Source organism: Sarcophilus harrisii, chromosome 4 (genome assembly GCF_902635505.1).
Source record: "Sarcophilus harrisii chromosome 4, mSarHar1.11, whole genome shotgun sequence".
Classification (NCBI taxonomy): domain Eukaryota; kingdom Metazoa; phylum Chordata; class Mammalia; order Dasyuromorphia; family Dasyuridae; genus Sarcophilus; species Sarcophilus harrisii.
In genome coordinates, this window is record NC_045429.1 from 267,973,186 (window position 1) to 267,983,466 (window position 10,281).

Consider the following 10,281-nt stretch of genomic DNA (forward strand, 5'->3'; position numbering starts at 1 on the left):
CATAGAAGGGAAAGTTCGTTCTCTCGCCGGGGCAGGTTAGAGCTTTGGGAGCGGAGGTTCGATTCTGTTCCATTCTATGAATATTTATTAGGCGCCTGTAATGTGAATGGCTGGGCCCCGGGCGAGAAATTCAGAGACTTTTTTTAAATGCCGGCCCTCGAGCGCTTTATGTCATTTCCTGCAACTAAAAGGTAAATATCACAAAGCAGGTGTAGCGAGCCCTGCGTGGCTCAGGCCCGCAGACCGGGAGCTGTCAGGGGCTTTAGAGGCTCGCTAATCCCTCCCCTGATTCCCCGCGCCCCTCCCCCATCCCCGACGCCCCGCCCCACTGGGAGTGTGGGAAGGGCAAGAATTAGTTGTTGTGTGAGTGAGGAAGAATTTTGCGGCAGGTTTTTTCTCTCTTGTATTCCGTTCACACGTTTCAGTTCGCCGTTATCTTATTTTTATTTTGGCGTTTTGCCCGATCGATGAGTGGTGTTAAGGACGGCGCCAGAATGCGAAGCCCTAAAAGCCTCTAAAGGGTTAAAGGGGACTTGACCTTTAAGGGTCCGGTTGGTTCTTTCTCCGGAAGCACCACACTGGGAGGAATTGCCATCAGCCTATACCGACACATGTTTGTGAAATGGAAGCGAAATAGATCAGAGCTGGAGGAGAGAGGTCGGAGAGCGCAACCGCCTCTCAGTCTCCTTGCGTCATCATCCTCTCACATGAAGGGATCTCTCCTGCCCGCCAGGTGGCTCCTGCAACAAGTGGGATCTCGGTCAATATTTATTTATGGAATACTTGCTTATTAAGAATATGCTTATATAATTATGGATATTTTATGGAAATCCATAATTATGGAAATATTATGGAATATTTATTTTGTATAAAATGCAAAAAAAAAAGAGGCAAAAGATAAGCCCTGTCCCTTCCAGAGCTCACACTCTAATAGAGACAAGGAAACCAGGATGTGCAAGCAAGCTATATAATACAGAGAAAATAGGAAATAAAAGAAGGAAGATACCAAAATTAAAAGGGTTTAGGAAAGACTTTTTGTAAAAGGTAATCTGCATTGGTTTGGGGTTGGAAGCAAGAATAAAGTTCTCTTAAAATTGGCATAAGAGCCTTCAGGGTGACCTAAACACAGCTGCTAACAAGACTATAAAGAAAGGCTTAGCATAAAATGGGATTGAGCTGCGTCCTACCAAGGACATCCATAAATATAACTAGCTGGAACAAAACAGCTAAAAAAGAGGACAAATTTGTCAGCATTTCTTTACAAATCTATTTTCGTCATCACTGACAGAGGCACCGCTGAATTGTAGCCTTAGGATTTCAGTCCCCAGTACACCATGTGAAGAAGTGGAATTGATGCTTCAAAAGAAAAAGCTGGGAATAGTAACTGGCCCAGATGTGATATATCCCAAGTGCCATTATTAAACATTGGAGGAAAAGGAAAGGAAATACCTTTGGGGAAAATCTTAACCGAAGGAGGAAAAGAGGTGATTATAAAATAGATCATTTAAATTTTACGCAGCCTTAAACACCTTATTAGTACAATTACATCACAACACACTGAGCATGTGCTAATTATAGTATGATTGTATCACCACAGCACATATCAGCTAAACTATAAGCACCTTGATATTATTATGTAAATGCCTCTTTACTGCAAGTATCTGCTTCAAGTAAAACAGATTGTCACAACTCCCCTGATTTCTCAAGTAGACTGAACTGTCCCCAAAGGGTGATGAGAGCTATATCAGACATTGTCAGCAAATTCCCTCTGGTCTGAAGGGTCTTATACCTCACCCAGAGTTCCTCCACTGTCTGTGGCCTTCTACATATTTCTACAGTGTTTAACATATATATTGGACTACTTGCCATCTAGAGAAGAGGGAGGGGGAAAATTGGAACACAAGGTTAATGTTGAAGAATTAGCCATGCATATGTTTTGAAAAATAAAGCTTTTATTAAAAAAAAAAAAATGAACTGCTTATGGCAAATAAATGCTATAGAATGCTATTGAATTGTAAGAAGATATGAATACAAGGGATTCAGAGAAATATAAAAAGATTTGTATGAACTGATACAAAGTAAGGTAGTCAAGTAGGTAGCAGTATGGAAGTGTACAAATAATTGTTTTATAATCAGAAGTAGTAAGTATGACCCAAGTATACATTGGTGTCAATCACCTATTAATTCTACCCTCTATCTTTTAAAGGCCCTCATTTTTTTGTGCTTCAAAGATATTCCATTTTATTTTATTTTTTACAGATTGTAGCTTTGTGGCAACTCTGTGTCAAGCAAGTCTGTCAGAGACATTTTTCCAACAGCATATATTCACATCATGTCTCTGTCACATTTTGGTAATGCTTGCAATATTCCAAACTTTTTCATTGCTATTATAGAATCATTGTATTAGCTATCTCTGTGTTCTGTGAAAACTCTCAAAGACTTCAATGGGCCATATCTGCCTGCATCAGCTCAAACTTCTTAGGGCTTTTTGCCTGGACCCAAAAATCAGTCCTCCACCCAGAAACTTTTAAGAATGAAAAATTTTAATGGCAATGACAGTCTTTGGCCCAGCTAACCTAATAATGACTGTTGTGAATCTCAACTAGTACAAAATAATTTAAGTGCATATTATGTTGTGAAGCTTGGTAACATCAACATATTTAGAAAAATGACTTTTCCTATTATTGGGATACTGTTAGGTTGTTGTTATAAACTTAGTTATTAAAGAATTGTTTAAAAACTGCCATTCTGTCGTTTGTTTTATTTCATTTGGATTATAATAAAGATTTCAAAACTTTTCTTCATTGAGACTTATTTTACTTAGATTTAAGTTTGTTTCAACTCCGCTGGTGATATATGTTCTACTATAATACTTAAACCTGAGAGCTTTGAGACTCCGAGGTGGAAGAGCTAGTTTCATACCTATTTAGAATGAGAAAGTTTACAAATCATCTTACTTAAAGGAAATCAGTTCTGCCTAAATCTACTTAACTAACTGTATTAAAACTACATCTTAATTTGGTAGCAACTGCTTTCAACTTCTAGAATTATGGCTATATCCACTACAGGAATTTTATGTTTTCTTTTTTTTTTCTTTCAAGAGCAATTGGGATTAAGTGACTTGTCCAGGGTCATACATCTAGGAAGTATTAAGTGTCTGAGACCTTATGTGAACTCAAGCCCTCCTGACCTCAGGGCTGTTGCTCTATCCACTCTACCACCTAGCTGGCTCTACCCTGAATTTTATTTTTTTGTTTGTTTAATTTTTTTTCTTTTCTTTTTTTCTTTCTTTATTATTATTATTTTTTTAATTGAAGCTTTTTTATTTACAAAGCACATGCATGGGTAATTTTTCCAACATTGATCCTTGCATATAACCTTTTGTTGCAAATTTTCCCTTCTTTCCCCCCACCACCTCCCCTAGCTGGCAGGTAGTCCAATACATGTTAAATATGTTGAAAAACATGATAGATCCTATATATGTATACATATTTACACAATTATCTTGCTGCACAAGAAAAATCAGATCAAGAAGGAAGAAAAAGAAAAACTGAGAAAGAAAACACAATGCATGAAAATAACAGAGTGTGAGAATTCGATGTTGTGTTCCACACTCTGTTCCCCAAGTTCTCTCTCTGGGTGTAGATGGCTCTCCTCATCACTGCACAAGTAGAACTGGTTTGAATCATCTTAATATTGAGGAGAGCCACATCCATCAGAATTGATAGTTGTAAAGTCTTCTTGTTGCCGTACCATCTGAATTTTAAAAGGGCCCTGCAGCCATACTTACAATAGCAAGCCTTTCATTTTAAGAATAGAGAAGACTGTATAAATAGGTATACACATATTGGATCTAACATGTATTTCAACATATTTAATATGTATTGGACTACTTGCCAGCTAGGGGAGGGGGTGGAGGGACTGAGAGGAAAATTTGCAACAAAAGGTTATGCAAGGATCAATGTTGGAAAAATTACCCATGCATATGCTTTGTAAACAAAAAGCTTTTGTTAGAATCTTTTACAAAGTGTTAATCCATTGGAGTTAATTTAATCTTAGAAAGAATTATTTTGGGCCAGAAATTGAAACAAGGTACTAAGTGGAACTGATTGAACAATGCTTGTGTTCACACCTTTAGAGAGCTCATAAGTATTTAAGTACTCAATGGAGTTCACTCGTGTAGGGCTTAGTCCGAATTCACACCTCCCTTATGGCCAGAGAGCACTCTGGCAGATAACCCAGAATCCCTCTCCCTCCAGAAGGTGGATTTAAGTGGAAAAGCCTATGACCCTGATGGAGTAGAAAAGTCTCTTCAAACTCAGAAATTAGAGTGAGTACAACAAAGAAATTTTGTTAAAAGAATTAAAGTAGAATTTCAGCTAAGATGGGACAGATCTTTAGAAAACAGCCTTCTGTTTCTGTACAAGGAAAATGTTTAGAGAGCATTGTTAAAGTTATGGAAAGCGAAGGTTTGATTATAATTATGGAGCAGATCAATGAACTTTTACAAACTTAAGAACATATGTCCTTATTTCTCTCTGGAGAAAGAATTAGATCTGGATGAATGGGAATTAGTAGGAGATGATCTTTGTCAATTCTGTAATAAAAATGGCCCTAACTCAATTTCTAAAGACATATTTAATACATATAATTTAATACAACTGGCTATAAGAAGTTATTTAAGTGTTAAAATGAAAAAGAAGAAAATGCCAACTAAACTAGGTGATAAGAAGGAAAATTCAGATAATGGAGTTAAGTACAATTCTAAGTGTGATACTTCACGGCAGGAGGAATTAGATCATTCCTCATCTGAGGAAGAATAGGAAGAGAGAGAGGCAGAAACACAGTCAGCTTCTCCTGTGAAGCAGAATATGACAAGATTAGAAGAAGCATTAATTAAAGCAAAAAATAAAGGAGAAGATATATCTGATTTTATAAATGTATATCCTGTGATGGAAAAGATTGACTCTTCAGGTCAAAAAGAAAGACAATACACTCCTTTTAATTTGGAAAAACTTAAAGATTTGAAAAAGGGTTGTACTCTTTATGGGGCTACATCATCTTATATGAAGATGTTGCTAGATAATTTGTCTTATGAAATCTTAACCCCGAATGATTGGAAATCCATAGCAAAAACATGCTTAGAACCGGGACAAAATTTGTTGTGGCTTTCAGAGTATCATGAATTATGTAGGCTTCAAGCTCAACGCAATAGGCAAACAGGAACTATTGGACAAATCACTTTTGACCAACTAGCTGGTGAAGGTCAGTATGCAGAGAATTCAGAGCAGATTTATTATCCTATACCAGTGTATGAGCAAATTTCTAAGGCTGCAATAAAAGCTTGGAATTCTCTCCCTGGACAGAAAGATGGAAATAAAGCTTTCACAAAAATAGAGCAAGGTCCCAATGAACCTTTTGCAGATTTTGTGGGACGTTTGCAAACAGCTGTAATCAGAACCATTGGAGACAATACTACTACAGAAATAATGACGAGACATCTGGCTAAGGAAAATGCCAATGAGATTTGCAAAAGAATTATATGGGGACTAGACAAAGATGCTCCTTTAGAGGAGATCATAAGACGCTGTGCCACAGTGGGCACAAATGCTTATTATACCCAAACTATACTCTTTGTATCCCTAGTGCTTAGCACATTGTAAGGGCTTAATAAAAATTGATTGATTGATTGACTGCAAAACAAAAACAAAAGAATATAGAAGGAAGACAGTCTTGTAACCCAACCTATAACTTATTGCTCTGCCTGAAATGACTGCTACTTACTATGATCTTTATCTTGGAAAACTTCAAAATGTGGTTTCTGAGAATGAAATTCCTAATACTGTTTAGTAAGTTTATACCATATTAATAGTTTTTGGGTAATTTATGATTATGAAATTTATGAATTTATACCTGGACTGCTCTATATCTTGAATCAACCAGTCTTAAAGGCTACAGTTTTAGGGATTTAATAAAGAGGTCAATCTACAGACAATAGGTGATTCAGTGGATAGAGCATAGACACTGGAGTAAGAAGTCTCTGAGTTCAAATCCAGCTTCCCAAATGCAATTCACTTTACCCTAATTGCCTCCAAAAGAGAGAGATCAGTCTATAATATTTAAATATTTATTCTCAATAACGTGAATAATAATTGAATACAGACCTAAACTTGCTGTTTAAAGTAAACTCTTATGGGACTGTAATTGATATTATTCCAAATCTGATTCCAAGCATGACTGTTGGGAATGTATGGGACTGAGTCCATACATAATTGTATGGATCATTAAATCAATGATCCATAATGCCAGCAGCTTTTAGTGTTGATATCTTTGAGCTTTATCTCAGAGAAAAGTAAGGAAAGCGACTTTTGGTTTGGCAGAGGTTTGTTGTTCAGTTGTATCTGACTCTTCATGATCCCATTTGAGGTCTTATTGCCAAAAATACTGGAGTGGTTTGCCATTTCCTTTTCTAGCTCATTTTACAAATGAGGAAACTGAAGTTTACAGAGTTACAATGACTTTCTCAGTGCTACATAGCTAAATAGTGTCTGAGGCTGGATTTGAACTCAGTTCTTCCTGATTGTAGCCTGGGTACTTTATCCATTGCACCAGATGTAGCACTCTCCTGCATTGATTTCTCCTGTATGACATTTCCTCTTGAATGAAAATTGGCTAAAATTCTAAGCAATCATCTATATAACTCTTGCCTGGAATTATCATCGAATTAGGGGAACATTTTCCCCTTCCTATAGCTACATCCCTCTTTTTTCTTTTATGGCAAATTTGTCCAGCATAGCAAGACTTTCTATATCTTTAACCTTTATAATCACTTTTACATGAGGACTTATCTGTCCAATGCAGAAACAAATTAATCAACAAGTATCTAATATGTGCAAGCACTATACTAGGACCCAGGGATATAAATTTTAAAAATGAAAGTCATTATTCAGAAGGAGTTTACATCCTATTGAGTTAGAGAATATACATGTCTAAGTAGACAGAATCAATATGCACAAAATGAAAGGATACTACAACCTCCTCCTTGAGATCAGGCAAAGCTTCATTTAGAAGGTGATAGCTGAGGTGAATTTTGAAGGAAATAAAAACTCCTACGAGCTGAAGATGTTAAGGGTAAGATACTCTAAAAACAACATTTGGGAGTCCCCCAGGTCGGGTTTGCAGGTATGGCAAAAGAATTCTCAGAACCAGTCTCTAAGTGGCAAAGGGTTTATTAACGCTGAAAACAGGGGGCTAGGTTCCAAAAGAGAAATAGCAGAGTAATAAGGAGCAGACGACAACTTTATCCAGCTTTCTACCATTGGCATGTTAATTTTCTGACCCAGAGATAGGACAGAGGAGTGGTCTTCCAGAATTTGATTCTCACTGATTAGATTATCAATCAGCAATGAATTGAGAAGTAGTCAATTCAAAATCAGACAGATTGTTATTCTTAGATGGGGAGTTATAGAAAGTCCTTTGAGGCAGATTCCAAAACTAGAAGATTTAGGATTGCCTGACTTGTTAGAACAAAAGCCCCCTGCCCTAAAATCAGGGGACCACAAACATCAAAGATAAAGGAGGCCAGGTATAGAAAGCAGTATAAAGACTTAGAAATTCAAAATGAAGGGGGCAGCTAGATGGTACAGTGGATAGAACATCAGCCCTGAAGTCAAGAGGAATCCAAGTTCAAATTCAGCCTCACGCTTACTAGCTGTATGACTCTGGCCACGTCGCTTAACCCCAATTGCCTGGAGTGGTGGGAAAGAAAGAAAATGGGAGATGGAATACCATGTGTGAGAAACAAAGGGAAAGCCATTTTGGCTGGATTGTAGAATTTGGAAGGGTTATTAATGTAAAATGAGACTACTGAAAAGATAGATTAGGACCAGGTTGTGAAGTACTTTAAAAAACAATGAAGGCAATTTATATATGATCCTAGAGGCAGTACAGAGTATCTTGAGAAGGGAAGTGACATGGCCAGATCACTTAAGGGCAATTACATCAGTCATGTGCTGGATGGATTAAAATGAAACTAATTAAGAGGTCTTGGCGGCAGTCCATACAAGAAGTGATGAGGGTCTGAATTAAGATGCTGGTGAGTAATGGAAAAAAAAGAATAGAAACATATGACATGTTTTGTCTGGTGGATCTTCAAAAGTGGATCAGCCCGTGCCTGAAAATTGTTGGGAGGAGGAGGAATAGGAAGAGGAGGAGGAGATGGTGATGATGATGAAGATGAAAATATTCAGCAAAAGGGAAACACCTTAAATCTAAACAATAGATTCACAAGAACTACAACTTTGAGAGAAAAATATTTTCTGTGACCACCAGGTGGCACACTGGGAACATAGAGGGTGACCTGATCTTTTAAAACTATCAGGAGGACCCAGATGTGGATTGCCATTCACTAACTGGCTCTGCTACATACATTAGATGTGCCAAATCCTTATGACATTGAAAGGTTTATTTGTCAATCACTGTCTTGCTTCTGCCCCTAACAACTGTCCACTCCTCTTCTTTTCTGGACAATATCCTTTTTATAATTACTCAAGTCTCCCATACTGAGAACAAACATTTAATCTGATTAATAAAAGCAGAATAAAATAAAATTAAAGTCAGTCAGTAAACATTTATTAAGTACCTAATAAATACATGATAAGCCCTGAGGACACAAAGGAAAAAGACATTCTCATTTACCTGCTTGAAGAACCACAAACCTTAATCTGCCAATTCAAATGGGAAATTTGAACACAATTTACAAAAGAGATGGCAGGGTGTGACTACAACTAGAAAGTGCCTCATGTTTACAGGACACATTGCCTCTAACACATTGGTATGGAGGTCACTTTACCTCGTCACAAAAATTATTCAGTCTGAGGCTCATAATGATGCTGGGAATTCAATAGAAGATCCGGACCTGTCCCAGCCCCACCCGGATCTGAGCAACTTTGGGCTACACCCCAAAGCCCCTCAAGCTAAGTCTCCAACTTAAAAGGGCCACACTGGGAACCCTCTTTGCAGAGATTCCAAACATGGTCACCATGTGAGGACCCTCTGTCCACTGGACCCTCTGTCCAGTGCCCTCCTTATCTCTACCTACACCTATCTCTTACTTCTAAACTCAGTAATAAACCTCTTTTACTAATCTAGCTCTCTGGGCCAATAAATGCTTTTATTGGGAATTCCATGCCGCTACTAGACCTTATACCGTCGTATCCTTGCGCCGAATCCAAGGAGGTTGCAGGGGAACTCTGTTTGACTCTCTGTACCCCAAACCTGCCACTAGACCTTAACTAAACCCTAATTTCATTTAGGTACCCCAAATGTAGACCTCAACATGTGGTCTACACCTCAATAATATGCTTCAACTCTTATATTCCCTGCAACAGGAGAACCTATGTGTCTAGTTAGAACAAATTCAGGAACCAATAAATCAATCAACAAGCATTAATTATTTAATATGTGCTAGGTACTCTGCCAGGCCCCAAGAGTACAAATATAATGAATGAAATAGTCCCTACTTTGCAGTAGTATAGACTGTTTTGTACTCTAAGCAGACAACTGTATAATTGATTTGGTTGATTTGACAGACAAGAGAAGCCCTAATCAATGGAAACTTGTATAATTTTTATTGTACTGCAGCTGCTGTCTCCCAAGTTGGCTAACTCATCAACTCCGCTCACTGCTTAATTTACAACCCACTCCTGGTTTCTCACTCAAGCCCAAAAAAGTGATACTGTCTGCCTGCTAAAGTCCTAGCCCAGAAAAATGGGGAGAGAGAGACAGACACAAAGAAGGATGGTAGGGAGGGGAGGCAGAAGGGAGGATTAGCTATGTCTTAAACACCATACTCCTCCAAAACAAAGCTTCCTAAACTGCGGACTGTCATCCCCAGTGAGTGGTCATGAAATTGAATGTGGGGAGTCATGAAATTATTATCAGTAAATGTTTGATTTATATACCTATATGTCTGGGATCATGTAAAAATTTCTTGGGTGAAAAGAGGTCGTTGGTGGAAAAAGTTTAAGAAGCTCTGTTCTAGAAGATACCACACTTTCCTGATACTTTTAGTCTCCTCCTTTTATCCATCATCCATTCTCCTCTTGGCAAATCAAGCAGATGAAGTTGAAATTGGCAGAACAAAGAAAAATTATATATAATTATATCTACAATAACATAAAAACATTAAATGTAGCTGAGTTCTGATTTCATTGTAATGACCAATCTCCAGTACAGGTGATTAAAAATGCTTCTTTCCTATTAGTAAAGAGATAGGAGACT